This window comes from Vombatus ursinus, unplaced genomic scaffold (genome assembly GCF_900497805.2).
Source record: "Vombatus ursinus unplaced genomic scaffold, bare-nosed wombat genome assembly UNPS02014805.1, whole genome shotgun sequence".
Taxonomy (NCBI): Eukaryota; Metazoa; Chordata; class Mammalia; order Diprotodontia; family Vombatidae; genus Vombatus; species Vombatus ursinus.
Window position 1 is genome coordinate 16,806,167 of NW_020954583.1, and position 21,051 is coordinate 16,827,217.

At 36.2% G+C, this 21,051-nt stretch overlaps 1 pseudogene; it reads right to left on the minus strand.

The window, feature by feature from the left end:
* Positions 1-10,291: 10,291 nt before the first annotated feature.
* On the minus strand, positions 10,292-10,648 carry LOC114051758 (annotated as a pseudogene).
* Positions 10,649-21,051: the final 10,403 nt, after the last annotated feature.

A 21,051-nucleotide genomic window follows, 5' to 3' on the forward strand; every position in this document is an offset into this window, starting at 1 on the left:
CTCTCCTTCCCCACACCTCCAGCCTTCATGCTCCTGTAGGTATGCACAAACCTACTCATTGACTTGTGCCTGAGAGTCACACAGGGATTTCCCTCCTGCTACAGAGTCACATGCTGGATGTTGCACCTCCTGCTGATCTCTGACCTTCCCTCCTATCCCCTGCCCCATCTCATTTCAACAAGCAATAGATATTTTAAGATCCTGTCCAATACTAGATGCATTTTCACCCATACTCCCAGACTTATGGTTATGGTCAGGAGTCAGAATATTCCTTACACTCCATTGCCACTTCTAAACTCCCTTCGCTGCTATTACCAAGCTACCTCTCCTCCTCTGAAGTATATTTAATTCATATGTATCACTCAGTCCAGGTTCTGATAGCTATTATCTACCAAGCTTTCTCTTCTCTCAAGTTTAGTGCCTGTCTTATAGTCTTCCTCTCCATTGCAAATCTTTCTTTCATTCTAGGGAACTTCAATATACATGTTGATGTTCCATGAAATACTCTAACTTTCCAATTCCTCAGTTTACTATATTTCTATGACCTACTCTTTCATTGCAGCTCAGCTACACACATGATCCACACACATCTTGATCTTGTCATCACCTACAAGTGTTCCACTTCCAGGGTCATGCTGAATTTCTTCTATCTGATCATACTCCTTTATCTTGTCTTCTCTTCCTATGCCTCACCTCTAGTAAACCTATTTGTCCTCATAATCACCATCAGTCCTTCCATCCCTCTGACTGTACCAGGCCATCATCTCTGCTTTGGTTAGTCTCTGATACATTGTCCTCCTTCATCACTTACTGAACCAATTCAACTCTATGATATCCTTTACTCTTGAATCTCTTGCTCTCCTGTCCTATTGTGAATCATGTCTTGCTAAGCCCATAATCTTAAATTAATATCAACTCTCCCATCTACCTCAGACTCATGCTGCTGAATGAAATTGCAGAACCATGCTTAATTGGTCCGCTATGAATTTGTGAAACTAAGTTCAACTGAGCCTTTATTATAGCCTACTACTCTACCCCGGGTGTTTTTCCATCCCATTCACAATAACAGCTATTCCAAACCTTTTCTCTCTTCAAGCCTCCCATGCCACTCCTTCACTGAAGATGACCATGTTCTAGGGGCAAGAAAACTCCACTCATAAGCTTTGATCCAGGCCTTCATGGTGGGACACCCAAGAGACTACCACAACTGTAATGAGACTGTTCTAGACTATCAAATGGACTATACCGGCAACCCCTAAACCACCCTCAAGCAGCAGTCATTGTAGTTGTTTTTTTTTTCACATTTATTTTTAATTTATGGAATAAAACAAGCATTTCCATAACAGTATAATAAAAAAAGATGACTATACAGGAAACTGCAAAGCTATTGTATACAAATTGCTATTCCTTTTAAATATGTAATAGTTATCATGTAATTTTTTTCTTTTTTTTCCTTTTTACCATTCCCTCTTCCCTGCCACACCTAGAGACACAAATTAGGCACAAATAGAAATGGATACCTGATGTAGGTACAGAGATACTACAAGAAAATTGGGAGAACATGGAACATATTACTTATCAGACTTATAGATAGGGCACACAATTTATGAATAAATAAGTGATAGAGAGCAAAGTTAGTATAAATAGATAATTCCAATTACATTAAATTTAAAAAGTTTTAAAATGAAATAAATGTCACCAACCCCAGAAGGAAAGCAGAAAATTTGGGGTGAAATTTTATGGACAGTTTCTCAGATAAAGGTCTCACATCTCAAATATATAAAGAACTTTGTCAAATCTATAAGAATATGAGATATTCCCCAATTGATAAATGGTCAAAGGATATTAACAGGCAGGTTTCCAATGAAGAAATCAAAACAATTTATACTGATATGAAAAAATGTTCTAAATCATTATTGATTAGAGAAATGCAAACTAAAATAACCTTAAAATATCTACCAGATTTACACCTACCAGACTGGCTAAAATAATTGAAGGGGAAAGCAGTCATTGTGAAATGATGGGCTAGACAATTAAAACAAGCATTATGCTCTGATGATAGCAGGAAATCTCTATTTAGTCAATGATAGCCTGGCTCAGGAAGTCCTTCCATACCAGTCAGAGTGGAGAAGATACAAATTTGGATGTATTGATCCTTTCTGACTGTGTCCTCAGTCCAATTAGGAAGAATGTCTTTGACATTTATCCTATATAAGGACCTACTTGACTTCCATAGGACAGCAAATTTACCATCTGGAGAACTTACTGAGACCATGCAATTTTACTGAAGAGTCATCATAGAAGGATGCATGGACACCAAGGAAGGCAAGGAGAGCAACTTGGTGGAAACCATCAGGCAGCAATAAATTGATCCCAGCTGGGATAGAAGCCTCTTCACCAGACAGCGCATCTGTAACTTGGTGGGAAAGTAAGTGACTAGACCTAGAAAGGAAGATGTGGGCTTCAGGGAAGGAGAACCCTAGACTTGGGCCTGCACTGTTTCTTGATTTCTTTTTTTTTTCCTTTTTGTATGATGTTCCTTTTATTTTTAAAAATTTTTTAAATTTTTATTTATTCATTTTTTTGCTCAGGCAACCAGGGTTAAATGACTTGCTCAGGGTCACACAGCTAGTAAGAGTCATGTGAATGAGGCTGGATTTGAACTCAGGTCCTCCTGACTCCAGGGCCGGTGCTCTATCCACTGCACCACCTAGCTGTCCCTTGATTTATTCCATAGGTAACACTAGACATTATGGTAACAGATGGAGGCACTCAGATTCCATTCACACTGTTCCTGTAGACTTGTTTAATTTTCTACTTAGCCTTCAATCATGGCCATCACCTATACAGAAGAGATAACCACACACAGATGGTACTATATAGGTGCCCCTGCTTTTGAAAAGGAGTCTCTTATTTTTGTATTTGTTTCCCAGGTACAGTAGAACCAGCACAACACTGAGCTTGATTCAGCAAATAGCAATGGTAGCTAATTACTTCACCATCGGTCTTATTCATGAAAAAGACTACAGGCTTTTGATATTAATAAGAATGATATGACTGAGGGGGAAGGATTTCAAACTGATAAGAACTGATTTGATGTATCTAAAATTCTGTAGGTACTCTGGGACTTCTACAAGGGTTCAACCATTACATAGTTGAATGTTTAGAACTACCCCAATTGTGTGTTACCTTTGGAATGAGGGTATGGGGGCTTCATACTGAGACTATTGCCAATTGATATCTGTTTTCCAGTCTTTATGAGTAGCAACAAAGTTTTGTTAACTGTTATCTCTGTGTGGCATTGCTCCTCTTTAATCAAACTCTCCTGAACAGTACTTATAAAAGTTCTCTTAAAAAAGTTCCTTCCATGCCTGCCAGCCATCATCATTTTCTTCTCCTCTCTGTCCCTGCTAAGCTGATTGAAAAAACCATCCACTCTTGGTGCCTCTGCTTTCTCTCTTCTCTCTTTTAAATCTTCTGAAATTTGGCTTTGGATCTTATCATTCAATTAAAACACACTTCTTCATGATTACCAATATCTCTTATTTGGATATCCCATAGATCTTAAATTCAATATGTTCAAAAATGAACTTCTTATATTTATATCCTCTCCCAAGTAGTCCTCTCTTCTTAGCTTTCTTTTTACTCTCAAAGATACCACCATAATTCCAATTACCCAGACTAATGACCTAGGTGTTATCCTCAATTCCCCATTCTCTCAACCCCATCTCTTCCAATCTGTTGCTAAATCTTGTTGATTCTGCCATTGTTATGACTGTTGTATTTGCCCCATTCTCTTGTTTGGCCTTGCTATCAGGATTCCTAGACTATTGCAAAAGCTCTCTGGCTGGTCTCTGTTTCAAGTCTTTCCTCATAGTTGAGTTAGTGAGACTATTTTTACATGTACCCTTCACAGGGCCCCTAGGACAGCAAATTTACAGCCTTGGGAATTTCTATTGGGACTATTCAGCTAACAGTCATCACAGAAGTTGAGGGGCCCCCAAGCAAGGTGGAGGGAACAATCTGGTGAAAACTACCAAGTGATAATACATGAGTCCCAGCTAAGATAGTGGGCTAGGGACCTGGAGGAACACTTTCAGTTTTTACTTTGGCAAAATGGAGAAAATAATACATGCTCTGGCTTTCATAAGGTTGTTGTGAAAATTCAAAGTGATTACTGAATTATAGGATCTCAGAGCTGAAAGAGACCCAAGAAGTCATCTTATCTAACCTATATCTAATACATTATACTGACCAGAGATTTGTCTTTCCTGTGAGAGCCTCTTGTGAGGAGAATTTACTACTTTCAGAGGTAGTCTATTATACACTTGGTTCTAATAATTAGGAAAATTTTCATTATATTAAGCTTAAATTTCTTTCTTTGCAACTTCCCCAGATGAGATAAAAATATTCTATAAAACTATTAAATTCTATGTAAATTTAAGTCAATATTTTCTTACTACTTTCAGAGATACAAATAACCAATGCCTATATCAATTTCATGGGCAAAAAAAATTGGACATCTCATTATTATTTTCCCAAAAAAAGCTTCTATGTTCCAAAGTACACTGAAATCAACTGAAATTCCTTTATTAAACTGCCATTTAATAAAATCAAGACCAGCATCCTCAGTATAGACAGTTCTTGTGCATCTATACAAGAAGCTACATATTATGTATGTATTTAAACTTCTTTCCTAGAGCCACTAGTGATAGGCACACTGTAAATGTGAAATGTAAAATAAAAGCTGTTTCTTTTTTTGTTTATGCTATTCATGCATTTACATCTTGGACACATTCCATACTTTTATACACATCTGTTACTGGGACATATGAAAGGAGTTCAAAGGTGTAGTGCCTAGTCATCAAATAGGAATACTGCCAATCATCCAATATGTATTGCAAACACCAGGAATATAGAATCCAGCATGAAATGCTATTGAAAATAGCTGAAGTTCTGTGATACAGAGTCACAAGAGGAGAGGTCAAGACTTGATTTATGAGCATGAGAAAACCCAGAGCATGGAAGGAAGTATGAATTATAGGAAAAAAGATACCTAGAAATTCCCTAAAAGTTTTCAGATTTCCCCTAATATTCCAAAACATTAATAATTCCAAAACATAATAATTAACACCTTTTTTGAACTGAACATTTATCACTATTGCCAGAATACTTTGATAAAATTTTGGGTATCATTAGTGAAACTGATTCAATTGCTGAAAAACATTTTAACTCTTCAATATTCAATTTAATAGGTGATGCAGATATGCAATCCTTCCTAATAAGAGAAGAGATATTAATATCTCTATAACACATAGAACCTAAAAATCCAATGCTGCTACTGTAAGTCATGGGTTTTAAATTTTTTTTCATAAAGAAGTTCATTATGTGATTTAGGAATTTACTTTCTGATTTGTGAAGGAAAAATAAAATACATTTAATTGAGCAAAATAATACTTCTAATGGCTGTAGATCAAATTCATGAAATCTTCAAACTGTTCCTTTAACTACATATAACTACAGATTATTTATATATGTGGTACCTGAGATCACTTCCCAATCTACAGGGCAAGTTCCCTGAGATAACTCATCCAGGTTCAAATACTTTGAGGTTTTGCATTCAATAAAGAATAGCTTGTGAGATCTCATTTACATGTTTGCCGTTGAGTCAGCCAGAAGACAAAATTAATTCAAAGTAAAAACATTTAATAAAATGGCATGGTGAGAAAAGTAGCCACAAAACACTTCTCCCACAAACCCAGGTAATGCTCTTCTACTTATCAGTTGGAAAACTGAATAAATAAAGTGGAGCATACATGTAGAAGCACACATGTAGGGAATATGTGTTACCAGGTTCTTGCATGGAGAAGTACAAATGCAAGAAATATGTTCAGGGGACACACAAATAGGAAGTGTATGACCTGTAAGCAGGCCTAGAGGGATATCCTATATCTCCTGTGCTGCAGGGTAAATTTCACTAGTGATGCCATTGTGCTGCTTCTTCCAGTCTTGCTCCCTGCTGATCTCCAATGGAAACTGCCTTCTTGCTTCACTGGCTGCTGTTCCAAGTTGCTCGACATAGAGACTCCACTGGACATAGTCTGTAATGAATTATGCTCCACTGTATACATTTCTGCTGGACATGTAGTCTTCACTGTATGCTCTTGTACTAGATGTTGCCTGGCATTCCCTTATCAGCAACCTAGATATTGCAGATGTTATTTGTAACAGATAAATACTCTTAATTCTTCATTGGATCTAAGATGCTATCAATGTGGATATTTGCTACAACTATGAAGATTTCCACCTATTGATGCCTGCCCCTCCTGTAGGACTCTTATCTCTACTTCTAGCTTCTGACTTTAGGTTAAATCTCTGGTGACTTCTTCCTCATAAGAAGTATGGGCTCTGCTATATTATTTCAATGAGCCCCCCCTACCTCACTCCCATCCCAGACTCTTTAATGACGTCTAGTTTGGAAGCAATACCAGTAGTCTGGAAAGTCCTTCCATTCCCAGCTTTTTTGTACTTGACCTACCCATCAGTGGTAGTTGATCAACAGTTGGTGCTGGTGGCAAGAAAGGTGGGTCCATTCAACATAATGATTGTTCCTCTCAATGTTGGCTGCAGAGCCTGGTTTAGAAATAGGACTGGCAGACTGGGAAGCCCTGCTACTGAAGGCTATTGGGTTCCGTATCCTGGGCTATCTCCTTTGGAGCCTGAGGGGAGGTGGTAGTCATTTTTTGACCTAGCACTTACTGTCTTTCCGTTACAGTGCCTTGCTGCTTCAGCTAGTCTGGCTTGCTTGTCTACATTGCTCATAGTTGGTTGGCAGTTGGTGAGGATGCATGCTGCTGTCCAAAGGAACTGCTTCCCTGGAGAACAACTTCAATGGCTGCACTGAAAGCAGGACCAGTGTTAGTGCAGTCATGCCACTGCTGTCTTTTGTTGTTGTTGTCAGTCAATACAAATTTATTAAGTACTAACTACCATTGCCAGGCTCTGTGCTAGTTGTTGGGGATACAAAGAAGGGCAAAAGACAGTCCTTGCTCTCAAGGAACTCATGTCATAATTGGGGAGATACCATGCAATCAACTATGTACAAACAATATGTATAAATTGGAAATAACCAATAGAGGGAAAACATTAGCATCAGGAAAGGTCTTTCATCAAACATGGAATTTTAGCTGGAATTTGAAGGAAGTCTGGTAATCCAGGAGACAGGGTTTGAAAAGAGGGAGGGAGGGAAGGAGAGAGGGAGAGACAGACAGACAGAGAGACACAGACAGAGAGAGAGACAGAGAGAGAGAGAGAGAGAGAGAGAGAGAGAGAGAGAGAGAGAGAGAGTGTGTATTTCCAGAATGGGGAATAGCTAGTAAAAATGTCCAGAAAATAGAGATGGAGACTACCCAGTATCACTGGGTATAAGAGCATGTGGGAGAAGGGCAATGTATAAGGTATAAAAAAGGCTGGAAAGAGAGGAGGGAGCAAGGTTGTGAAAAGATTTGAATACCAAGCAAAGGATTTTATATTTGATCCTGGAGGTGATAGGGAACCACTGGAGGTTTCTTAAGGTACCTTGAGGGGTAATATGGTCAGATCTATACTTTAAGAAGATTAATGTGACAGATGAGTGGAGGATGGAGTGGAGTGGGGAGATACTTGGGACAGGGTGTCTAACCAGCATGCTATTGCAATAGTCTAGGTGTGAGATGAGGTGAGGAAGGTTTGTACCACAGTGGCAGCAATGTCAGGGAAAAGAAGAGGGCATTTTCTATTTTGGTATTGGCTATGAGGCCTATCATCTTCAGCAGGAGATTCTTAGCTTTAGCCACCAAATTCTTTAGAAAAAGCAGAGATGTTTCCAGAGAAGTTGGTAGTAAATTCAGGCTTATCTATGTTTTCTTTGGATGAAATGTACTATCAGAAGCTTGGGTCTCTCTGCAAGAGACCTTATATGAGCTTATAGTGAGTATTACCTCTGTAAGGTTTTTGTTTCTTTTGTCTGCCTAGTGATATTCCTGATTTTTTATGTCTGGATGTGGCCATCAAAGCTTGAAAAAGCTTGGAGCTGGCCCTTACCTATTTTGCTTGTAGCCAAATTTGCAATTCTGCTATCAAATAATATATCAATATTCAAGGAATTAGGGATCTTAATGATTTAAAATGAAAATAAAAATATGATCTAGTGGCTTGATAAGTGACAATAATGATAATCATAATCATAATCATCATCATCATTACAATAGCTAACATTTAAAAAGCATTTACTATGTGCCAGGTAATGTGCTAAGCACTTTGAAGTACTATCTCATTAGATCTTCAGAGCAACTCTGGGAAATCAGTGCTATTATCCTTATTTTATAGGTAAGGAAACTGAGGCACAAAGAGGTGAAATTACTTGCCCAAGTTCACACAGCTAGCAAGTGTCTAAGGTCAAGTTTGAAATCAGGTCTTCCTGATTCCAGGTTTAACACACCAGCACTGTGCCACCTAGATGATCCAATGGCCAAATCTTTAACTTAAGACATCATAACAATTTGCAGGCTGCTTTTCCCATGTATTGACTGAATAAAGTGAATGATTGAAAAACAGTGCATATTAGGCACTTAGCATGTTCCAGGTACTGTGCTAAGGATAAGGGATACAAGTACAGAAAGATAATCTCTGCCCTTACTGATCAGTGGTGAAAATGTTACCCCTGTAGGCACCTAGTAGTAAAACGCTTAGTCACTTTAGTGTCAACTTAATAATCAACTGTGAGATTGAATCCCCCAAATTAAAATCACTATAACTAGGACCTCTATATTGATTTTGTGAACTCAGTGTTCATAAATTCAGTGGGAAGCACTTTGGAGTGCAGGTGAAAAGTGAAAGATGAATTAAGGGTTTTCAGGGATAAAAAGAGATAATAACTCCGAGGCAGACATCCCCAAACTGAGGCTAACATTACTATTAAATCCTAGAGCTCCCAAGGGTACACTGATACTTGGAAGTGGGGAATTAAGTATAGTAATCCAAACAAAAGCTAAGCCTCTGATTATGCAGTTAGGGTGGATTAGAGGTAAGTAAAGCAGTTCAAGAAGCAAAGGAAAAGTATCCAATTACTCCCAAGGGCCAAAGTTAAAAAAAGGGGGGGGAAGAGATTTTGCCAAAGTTAGAAACCATACATGCATGTCTCATGGGGGACATTACAGTTTCTAAAATGAAATAATTTCAATATTATGAAGCCATAGTTGGAAAGGAGTAAAATCTTGGACCACAGTAGCAGATTAATTTTAAATAAAGGAAATGTTGTGAGCAGTGAGTGCAGTGTAAAACTTTGTTCTTGTGCCCTCCCTCTATGCTGTCATCAGGGTTTGAAATTATGTTAGGTATTTTATTAGTGAATTATAATCTCTGTAACTCTATAGTTTTGCTACCTATAAAGCTGAAAGAACACAGAAGCTGATTATGTAGATTTTCTTTTGCTGAAGGAATGATAGTATGTAATAACGACAGTCTACGATTTGCAGGGTAGGAAATAATTTTTATTTTCAATGTACCCTAACAATCTCTCTGTCTCCTCTGTCCTCTCTCTCTTTCTTTATGCTCATATGGAATCTTTATGCACATATATAGTGTTAGAGAGTTTTGTAGCCAGAGAGTTTGATGTCTCTGGTAGACACTGCATGTATGTATGTATGAATGTATACATATGTGAATATGTACATACACACATACATATTGTTGCTGTTGAGTCATTTCAGTCATATCCGACTCTTTGTGACTCCATTTGAGGTTTTCTTGACAAAAATACTGGAATGGTTTTCCATTTTCTTCTCCAGGTAATTCTACAATAAGGTAAATAGGGTTAAGTGACTTGCCCAAAGTCACAAAGCTAGTAAGTGTCTGGGTTCGTATTTGAACTCATGTCTTTCTAACTCCATATAAATATATATCTACACACATATATGCATACATGTATATATATATCTACACATATACCTACATACATGTGTGTACATATATAAATATATACCCACACACATATATATCCATATATGTGCACATATATGCATATTTCTATTTAAATATATTTCTATATATGTATGTATGAATTTTTGGAACTAACATATGTATAAAAAGATGTTAAGATCAATTAAGCCTTTTGGGACACCCTCTGTGTATTGTATATTCAGATCATATATATAAATACATACATATCTTCACATGTGTGCACATATTCATACAGATTATGACTGTTCTTTTTTTTCATAGTTGCAATCAATTTATTAAAAGAGATGATTGGTTAGACATCTACAATAGTGACTTCAACTTCTACACCTTGTTCAGTGCTGATAGAAGTGATCTGTTTAACAATTTCAGAAGGACTGTGCAAATCAATAAGGCGTTTGTGGATTCTCATTTGGGACCGATCCCAAGTCTTTGAACCTTCACTGCAAGTTTTTCTAGTTGTGATTCGAAGTGTCTTAGTGGGCATTCGAACAGGTCCCTTCACTTTCAAGTTCTTTTCTTTGGCTCCTTTAGTTAGGTCAGCACACACTTTCTCGAGGGATTTCACATTGCGGCTGGTGAGGGTGATCCGGTTCAGGTGAATGGCCACTTCGGGGTCCACAAGGGTCTTGCCTGTGTTTTTGAATGCCATGGCAGTGGAGTGGTTTCCTGACCGACTTATTCCTCGGTGAGAGTGAACAGCGGTGAGTCAGGAGGAGGAGAGACAGCGACTGCTGGCTCCACGGGGCTGCAGGGGCGATACCTTCAGCAAAGAGGGATTATGACTATTCTTATTCACATATACTACCATACTTGTTATAGCTCTAAGTTTAAACTAATAATATCTTGATATCAGTTCATTAATATACCTAATAGTTATAATGATTTAATGTATGTGTATGTAAGTGTATGATAATTATAAACTTCATGTTGTTTGATTTTTTTATTATAGTTTGATAATTATGTTATAATAATAACACTCTAAAATAGAGTCTTTCAACCTAAGTGGTCCTAATGTCCATAGAAACATGCAGGCAGAACAGACAATTGTACTGTTCCATTGTTAATTCTGTCAGGGGATTAAGGCTTGCAGCTTTTTGATTGGATGAATTCTTGATCTACTACAGGGGCCTTGAATCATATTTCTGCTTAATTACTTAGATGCACCCACCAGTTTGTGGACCAGATAAAGAAGCTCCCCTTAATGGAGCTTCACTACCAATAAAAGACCTCAAGAACTTTCTACCATACTGATTAGGCCTGATTACGAATGCCCACTCCTGTATCTGACTCTGATTATCTATTAGACCCATTTTTAGGGCATGTTATTTTGCCACCTGGACCCCAACTTTGAGCATGTTCCCTCCACAACATCTCTCCCTCATCCTTTGGCTGCAGTGAGTTTCTTGCATGTGGAAACAAACATCTGTTTATATTTCTGTAGTGTGTAAACACTTTGCCTACTTGCTGTGTTACAAAACAATAAAGCTCACGATTATATAATTTTCCTGAGTATCAATTTTCTAATCCAGATATTTGCTTTAACTCAAGTCTTGAGAGGTTAAATAAAGCACAGTAGAACCACGATATTTGAAACCTCAAATAAACATCCCAAATGTGCTTACAGGGGAGGTTGTAATGTCACTAAGGAGGAGAACAAAAATGGGTAAAATAGCCAGATTTGGACCAAGTTTATGTAGAGGAGATTCATGCTATAGGTAATATAATTGTGAGGGCATTGAGGAATAGATATAAAGAGGAGGAAAAGATATTAAAAGCATGAGAAATATGTGATTTTAGTAATACTGAAAAAAGTGATTGGGAGAACATCAATATCTAGTGATCTATGTGACTAATCTCTCTTCTACACAAAATCTTTATGAGTATTGCCATAAATTTAGGGAATCTTTGATCAGTGTATTATTAAGAAAACAGCAGGTTCTTGCAAGCAATATTCAATAACTGACCAATGTACCTTTACCATTTTAAAATGAACCAAAATATGTAGAGAATATTTATAATCTGTTGATTATTAAAAACATTTAATTTGGTGTATGGATACTATCTATGGGATCTTTTATAAGGTTTTCCCCTACTGTATATCAAAATCATCCAAGATTCCTCGAGATATATAACAATAGATCCTTGTTCTTTATGTCTCTGATGATAAGCATTAGGCAAGGCAGAAAACACAGAGATGAATTCTTGCCAAAACTATTTACCACTTTGAGTGAGGAAATCCAGCACAGAGTCCATCCAATTAGATAAGGAATTCTCAGTGGATGCCAAGATCCTTCTGTTTCTGTGTGATATTGTAGTAATTACATAAGCCTTCAGAAAACTACATAATTGCCTGGAAAAGATCAGTAATCACTCTGGCCTAATAACTCACATAGAAAAGAGAGAGTTGATGAAGACTATTTACTGCCTATTTCACAAAATGTATTTTGATAGACAATCTATAGAAATTGGCCATCATATACATATGGACATATACATGGGACAGACAGTACAGGTGGTAAACAATTTTGATCTGTAGCTGAAACAGAGTAAGAGATAGGCTGGATTACCTTTTAGAATTTGGAAAGCTCCTTTAATGACTCCAAGTTTCCCATAAAAATAAGTCTATATTTTTGATACAAACTACTGCTGTTGCTGTACAGCAGCAAGACATGGAGTATAATAGTCTTTGAAGAATTTAAAGTAGAATATCATATGGAAGACAATGGAGAGTACATGGTGAGTGTGAACTGCAATATAAAAACAAACAACAAAGAATTTCAAATAATCAGAAATAAAAATTAAAAAAATAACCCAAGAATTGTAAGATACAAAGAGAAGATGGGCTGGTCATTTGAGGAGAAGACATGACAAGTAGATACCCAGAGTCATCCACTGTAATGTCAGGAGAAAGTGAGGAAGTTCTAGAGCACATTAAGTGAGAAGACATGGGCAAGAGTCAGACAAATTGGCACAGATGGGAAGCAAAATGTGCAACATTGAAAGTAACTTCCAAATTAGTGAGATCACAGATCCATTTGAATCTGTGTGTGTATGCATTAGTCACTTTACATGTAGCATTAGCTTAATTAATGTTTCTTTGTAAGCTGTTTCTCAAAAGTAGGTGTTATTATGAGTAAGAGATAGAAAGGTTCATCTGATCACTCAACACCTCCAAGTGTTAAAAAGAAAACAAAATATATAAAAATCAACCATAATCATAAGGTTTATTTCTCTTGTGTGTGTGCATTTTTGTATAATAGTATTTCCCTAATGTGAAATTAAAGGGTATATTTGTCCATTAAGATTTTTTTCTTTTAACAAATGTATACAATAATTAATTATGCAATGTAAGTGTGATCCTGTCAACATAGGTATTCCTTCCAGCTATGCAGATTTCCACTTGCTCATACCTGTGTATCTTGAGTGATTCCTCTATGTCCTCACATAAATTTGTGTAGAGGGAGCCACCCCAAATCCTGGGGACTTTCTTGTAGTCTCTTCACATTATTTTGCAATTAATGCAATAAGAAAAATACTTACCATGAGGTAAATATAAACATGAATGTGGTAGGTCAAATGCGTATTCTTTACAAGAGAGGAAGAAGATCCAGAGAATGAAATAGAATTTCAAGATTAAATCCCAAGGCAGTACTGTATCTAGAAATTCAGCTTCATGGGAAGCAGAGACTACCTGTTAGACCCCATCATATAGACAGGCATTGAAACAAAGATTTCTTTCTTTCTAGAATAATGAAAGACTTTGCATTAGTGAGAGATACCTAGCTAACTCCATGAAGATATAAAAATAAAGCACCCAGTTCAGCAAAGAGTCTTTTGTTTCCTGGGACTTATGGGTTCATCATTTCATGAGTCACAACAGTGGTTGTTTGGGTTCAATCTCTGTGAAGAACAGGGAAAGTCACCAGGATTATCAGTATGTATTCTTGATCTGTGTGTGACAACTCTACCTTTGGAAGCTAAATATCCTCTTTTTATAACCCTTGCTTGTTCAGTCATTTGTGCATAATACCTGAAAATAGGATGGCTTCCAGCAGCTCTTGGGACATATGGTGCAGCAAGGAAATTGGTGAAAATGAATTCCTGTTTCAGATAAGGAGAGAGAAAACATGAGGACTTCATAACTACCCCTCATCTGCAGGACTTTGTGATACTAGTTCACAGTGCTTGGTAGCATAAGAACTGTAGTAAGTTTTGAAGATATTTTGCCAATTGGAGAAGTCGTCTATCCTCCTGAATGTCAGGGCGTGTTGTAGTATGTGTAGAGGAAAAGAAAGACAGGAGGGCGGGTAGTGTGAATGCCCAGAGGTAGAAAATACAAGAGATGGGAAAAAAACATTTCACTCATTTTAAAACTTGCCTAGGTCTTTTAGGTTCAGAAATAGTTTAAGAAGCTGCTCTGTCTCTTATATGGGGAGAATTTTTCCATTTTGTTCTTTGTGTAAAGTGACTGTATGCTCTTAAGTGTTTGTATTCTGTGTTTGTTAATCTGGGTATAATTCCTTGTGCTTCTTGCCATGATCACCCAAAATAAAATTTAAAAAAGTGTTTGTATTTTGTCTCCTGACAAAAGGAGAAAAATGAGTGGGTGGTTTTTTTTGTTTTTGTTTTTGTTTTTTTGGTGGGAAGTTTCTAATCTTTCAAAGTTTCCTCTTTCTTGGCATTCCAATTTGGCCAGTTTAGAGTGGAGAGAAAGGTAGAATAGCTTTTAATCTGCAGAGATTTATAGCATTGAAAACTAAAAAGAAGGAAACTGCATGACCCAAAGTGAGTTAGACATGATCTTTATTAATGTGGATTTACAAATTGTAATGGGGGACAATTTCTTCTCTTCTCTAGAAAACAAAGAATATTTATTGTTTTATTGTATGTGGGGACAGAATGAGATGATTTATGATTGAACATTTTTCTTTGTCTTTAAACTACTATACAAAGAACTCCCTCAGGCCTATAATAGCTCAGAGGTTTGGGGAGTCTCCTAATTCTCAGATATTTTAATCTGCAAACTCCATTGTTTTAAAGTTAACTTGGTTCTGCACAAAATATTTTCAGAGTCTATTAGAAATTTCCATAAAGATACAACTTTATCAGCTCATGGGGGAGAAAATGAATATATCAGCTTCTGTTGGGATCAGTATAGGAACAAGAAAATTTTGTGAATTTTTAACTGGAGAAATTTAGACTTCAGTCATTAGAAAATTGATTTTTTGCATTTTTCAAGTTTATTTAATATCATATAAGGCTACAAGGATTTGATAAACTGATGTAGTTATTTATGGATCTGTCTGAACAATTTTACCTCAATATGAGATCCTAAGATACCCTACCCTCCACAGATACTCTTTCCTCCTTGAAAAGGTGGTAATATTTAGCAGTTTAAGATAATGGCTTAGGGAAAAAGTAGATAACAAGGAACATGAAATAGAATGTAATAAATAATAGCTTATGTACTTCATAAATTACATGGTAGATTATTTTGATATAAATTGATGATTATACTCTAATATTCCTTACTTGTTCCATCTTCTAGTTATATAATGTTGAGAAATAGGGCAGAATAATGAAACAGCAGACTATCTTCACGTTTTGGATATTTTAAGCTTTTAATTACTGCAAAATATTGATATTGCATATAAAAACTCCTGCCTCTCCCCCCAGGCCTAGACCCTGAACTCCAGGCCAAAGGAGAGAGATAGCCCTAAAGCCTGCTATGAAAAGACTCAAACCTCAGACTACTAGTAAGATCGCTAAACATTAAGACTTTCTACCTTGAACCGCTGATCCTAATTGAAAAGATGTTTCCCCTTGATTGTTTGATACGCATCTCCTGCAGCCTCACAGACATGAAATCATTTTGGTTAATTGTTAACAAGTGCCTTTCTGGGTTTGAATAAATTGCCATGTATTCTTTTTCTTTGTAAAATCCCTGATTGCATTTCTTTTTTATGTTTCTTAATTTTTATAATTGCTGTTTGTGCAGGAATGTATTAAACTAAGAAGAGAGGAAAGTAGATAGAAGTTTTCAGAAAAGACTTTATGTAAAAATATACAGATGATGCATATTTTCATTAACTTGTATTACTCTATAACTATGAACTTTTGGGTACAAATGCAAACTTGAGAAATAAATGCGTCCTAATTCAAATTGTAAACAACTTGGAGGAGATAAATCTATTGATTAGGGAGCCCTAGGAAGGAGAGGTGATCTTGAAAGAAGTCATGCTGTGCCTTCCTCAAAATTTAAGTTGAATGGTTGAACATCTATGGATTTACATAACAAGACTGTAAATATAGATGCCTGGTTGAATGATTTCTCAAAGGCCTAATTGTAACAGAAGTATTAGTAACACACTTTGTAGTCTGCTAAGATATTCTTGAAACCAGAAACTAATCAGATACAAAGTTTTTTTGTATCTTTTAACAGAGGACTGCATTCTGTGTTTTTACAGATGATTAAGATCGTGGAATTGCCAATCATGATACAAATCAAGGAGTGAATTGTGGTAGGCTATGGCCAAGCCTATGCACATTAGAAGGGAAGCAGCAGTCTCTGGAGAGTAGATAGAATTTCAAAAGGAAGTCCCTAGGCTGTGATATAGCTCAAAATTCAAAACATGTATAAACTTGGAAATATTGCTACACACAGATACTGCCATATAGGTAGGTAGGTAGGGCACAATGGTTACTTTGTTTCAGGAATAATGGATTGCTTTGCACTAGAGATAGGGTACTGAGCAACCTCACAGATGAATAATAAAAAGCACTCATTGAGGGAGCAGGTGGCCTGTTGACTCCTCAGACTTTGTTACCCCACGTGGTCCTTACCATCCATTGTTGTTTCTATAAGGAAAAGGAGACATGGGAAGGGTAGGCGCTCACTGGGACTATCAGCACATATTCTTGGTCTGTTTGTAACAAGTGTATATTTATAAGCTAAACAAACTCTTTTGCAGCCCTTACTTATGCAAAAGCAAGTCATTTACACCACTTTGATATAGAAGTTTAGGACAGCTGCCAACAGCCTCCTTCAATGAGTAACTGATTATTTTTCCAAATAGGAAAAAATAGAAAATAAATTCAGAGTGATGAAAAGAAAAAAAAATTGTAGTTCAAGAATATAATCACCTTATATGCAAACTACATGGCAATCTTTTTGGTTGAAATGGAAAACATTTTTTCTTTTTTCTTAGCTAAATCTGTAGAATTGAGTCATATATATAATCATATTTTTGCAAAAGCTCTTTATTCACATCACCACACTAGTTCAGATCCTCATCACCTCTCATCTGACTATTGGGATCTTCTTCTATTTGATCTCTCAACATGAAGTCCTTTCCTTTTCAAATGTATTTTCCACATAGCTGGCAAAGAGATATTCTTAAAGCACAGATCTGATCATTGTCTTCTCCTCAATAAATTCCAATGACTCTGTGTTACTTTTAAAATCAAATACAAATTCCTCTCTGACATTTAAAGCTCTTTACAACCTGTTGCCAAGCTAACTTCCTACCCTTATTTTACATTATAAAACATTTTATATCATCCTTTATGAACTCCATCTTTTGCTCCCACTGGTCTTCTTGACATTCTTCCCACATTTTATTCCATCTTCTGTCTCTTTCTCTGCACGCATTGTTTAAATGCAGTGCTTGCCTTTCTCCATCTCATTGCAACCTGGTTTCCTTCAGACCTCAACTTAAGTATAAATTCTGCATGAGTCCTGTCTTGATCTTCCACAAAACTTCCCAATATTCATTTTGTACACATTTATATATAATTGTTTTTCTCCAATACAGTATAAGCTCCTTGGAGGAAGAGACTATTTTATCATTGTCTTTTTATTCTCATTGTATGGTACTGTACCTGATATGTAGCAAGCTTTTAAATAAATGTTCAATTTTTTAAACAGAAAAATTACACATATATGTACCTAGCTTCTTTTCTTCTCTTTCTTTTTTTTTTGATGAGGCAATTGGGGTTAAGTGACACAGCTAGTAACTGTTAAGTGTCTGAGACTGGATTTGAACTCAGGTACTCCTGACTCCAAGGCCAGAGCTCTATCCACTGTGTCACCTAGCTGCCCCACCTAGTTCCTTTTGGGACCTAAATAGACTGAAGAAATAAGTTCTAGTATATCAACGTAATAGAAAAACCACACAGAAAACCTTCCATTCACTATTTTAGGAGACTTTTCCTTCACTGTTCTAGATGTACTTAATCCAGAAATGATACTAGCAACTTATTATGGCTATGTTAAGTATATGCTAAAAATATTTTATTTTCTTAAATTATCTCCTTCATGTTACATCACTGCCTAGGAAAGCATAAGAAGAATCATAGGAAAGTTCATTCACCAAGTATATAGTGCTTCGTTTAATGACGATTTATAAATGACAACTATATATTAATGATTAGACATTCTTTTTCCTACCCAAAATATATACCAAAGTCTAATGATTAGTTTACATATTTATTTAGTTTATGTATTTCAAAGCCACAATTACAGAATATGGCATCTTTGAGTGGCAATAAGACCAAGTTAAAGGCATCAAAGATAAAATTGGCTTGGTTTTTAGCATCTCAAGGAAAATGTGAACCTGCTCTCTGGTAATAGCAACACAACATGCAATTCAATTTATTAGTGACTTAAGCCCTTCTTAGATACACAGGGATAACATTTCTATGTCAGAATATGAATAAATAATAGTTAGATGCCATGAGTCTGATGGAAACAGAAATGCTTTGGACTAACAAGCAGTGACAAGGTACCAGGACCATGTTCAGCAAATAATATTGTGAAGGGAAAAGGAAGGAATTTTCCCAGAGTTAATGTAACAAACCACATTATCTCACATAACCACACAGTTACCTGAATAACAAAGATCCAGACAAAGCTTCTCCAAATGATTAAACATGAAGATACTACAATCACTTCCACAGTATAGCATGACTTATGGATAAACTTAATCAACTAAGTATTTTCCAGGTTTTATTCTGATAGCTTTGGTAATAGAGGTAATTGGTTGTTTTATGCTTATAGAGATCATTCAGCCATGAACACAGTGAAACTATTTAGGGGTCAATGAAGCAATGCTAAATTAGATTACACTGCAATGCATTATACAAGTGTTTGGTGTGTCTTCCTTACCTTCTGCTAGGTTACTTTCCTGAAAAAAATTTGACTGCCTTTAGGTTTTGCAGTGAATCTTGGATTGTCAATAGGATTTTGCTGCTTGCCACAAAACTGACTTCAGAGATCATGTCAAAGGTATGATAAGTCAGGAAAAAGGAAAATACAAAGTCCTGATGACTTTTTGGGGGACAGTAGTCCTATGGAAATATCAAAACTCTTTGATTGCCCTATCAGAAAGATATTATTATTTACCACATGTAATAAATGATCAATGTAATTGATAGTCATGGATTAGGTAAAGAAAATATTTGATTTGATCTGATTCACCTATCTACTCTGTATTATTCTGTAGCTCTAAGTCTCAGACCCCTCTAACACTTCACCAGATACTTTTCTGGGAAAAAAAAAAAACAAATGATCCAGTAAGAAATAGTTACATATATTGTCCTAGATTTAGGAACTAATTACTCATGATTCTCTTATTCTTCTCTCACCTATGCTCAGCATAAGATACTTCTTATCCCTTACTGTCCTTTCAACATTTGTTCTTCCCTGCAAAAACTAGAGGAAATTTAGAAGCTTGCCATTCAGAGGATATTTATGATCCAAAGCATGGCTGAATTTTCTATATAACATCATATTTCAACAGTCTATAAATCAATAGAGAAGATGATGGGGTGAATCCCTAATACTGGTATTATTGTGCAAAAAGATTAATAAGTGTTTGTGCTAGTCAAAATAGTGCACAAAAATTGGAGATTTCATTGGTAGCGTGTAAACACACTTACATACATATGTATGTATACAGATACAAGTAAATACATATACACATGTGTACATGTAGGCATATGCATTTATATGTGAATAGACATGTATATATGGGTGTGTGTTTATATATTCATACATACATATCTTCTATATCTATTTGTATCTGTATATTCTCTGATTCTTTCTATCAGAATATGGACCCTGCCTCATGGAGTTTTTGTTTTATTAAAGTCCTTGAAATGGATTTTTAGAGAAAGCTAAATAGTAGTTAGAGGGAATTTTCTACCTACAAGTCATACAGCAATACCAACAAAAGGATTTTGAAGAGTGTTGATCTTAGCAGCTATTTTCTTGGCTTCTGTTAGTAAGTTGGCTAGGTATGGTATTTCATAGCTTGGTTATACACTAAAAACTTTCAATATCTCAGTGATTGAGATACTTCAACAGAAGCTTTCTAGTCACTACATATTAGCACTTGGGAATATAGAGCTAAAGATGGCCCTGATGAGGGGAAACAAAGCAGATCTTAGCTGAGAAAATTTTAGTAACCATAAGACTAATCAAGATGCCAAGCACAGGCAATGTAGCAAGCTGAGAAGCAGTATGTAGTAGAGAGTTTCAAGATTATTGTAACCACCAGAGGACACTGCCATAGTTGAGATATAAGTTGAGCTGGCTGCTCATGTATATTGGCCACACTAATTCCTGATGCTCACCCTTTCAACAATGTTCCTTGCTCAAACATATACCCTATATGTGTGCCTTCTATACATGTTCCCTCGTCATATGTATTCTTTGTATGTACTCCCCCCCAATGGTGGCATGATAAATTGTGAGAGAGTATACCCTATGTGTGCATAGGAGGCAATTTTTTTCTAATCTCTTTATTTATTATGAAGCTTTATTAAATATATTTGATTTATATTTTCTTAGCATAGTACCTGAAATGTAGTAGGTACATAATAAATATTTATTGAATTGGGTTATTGGATTTGAATTACTATGTTCTTTGTGTGGCTGGTTCAAATAAACACATTGGAAGGGGCTTGTGAGATAAGATTTTGAGTGGTGCTGACCTATAAGAGTGCCTTGAATGGGGGATAAGTCTTTTGGAAGGCAATGGGTGAGGGGCT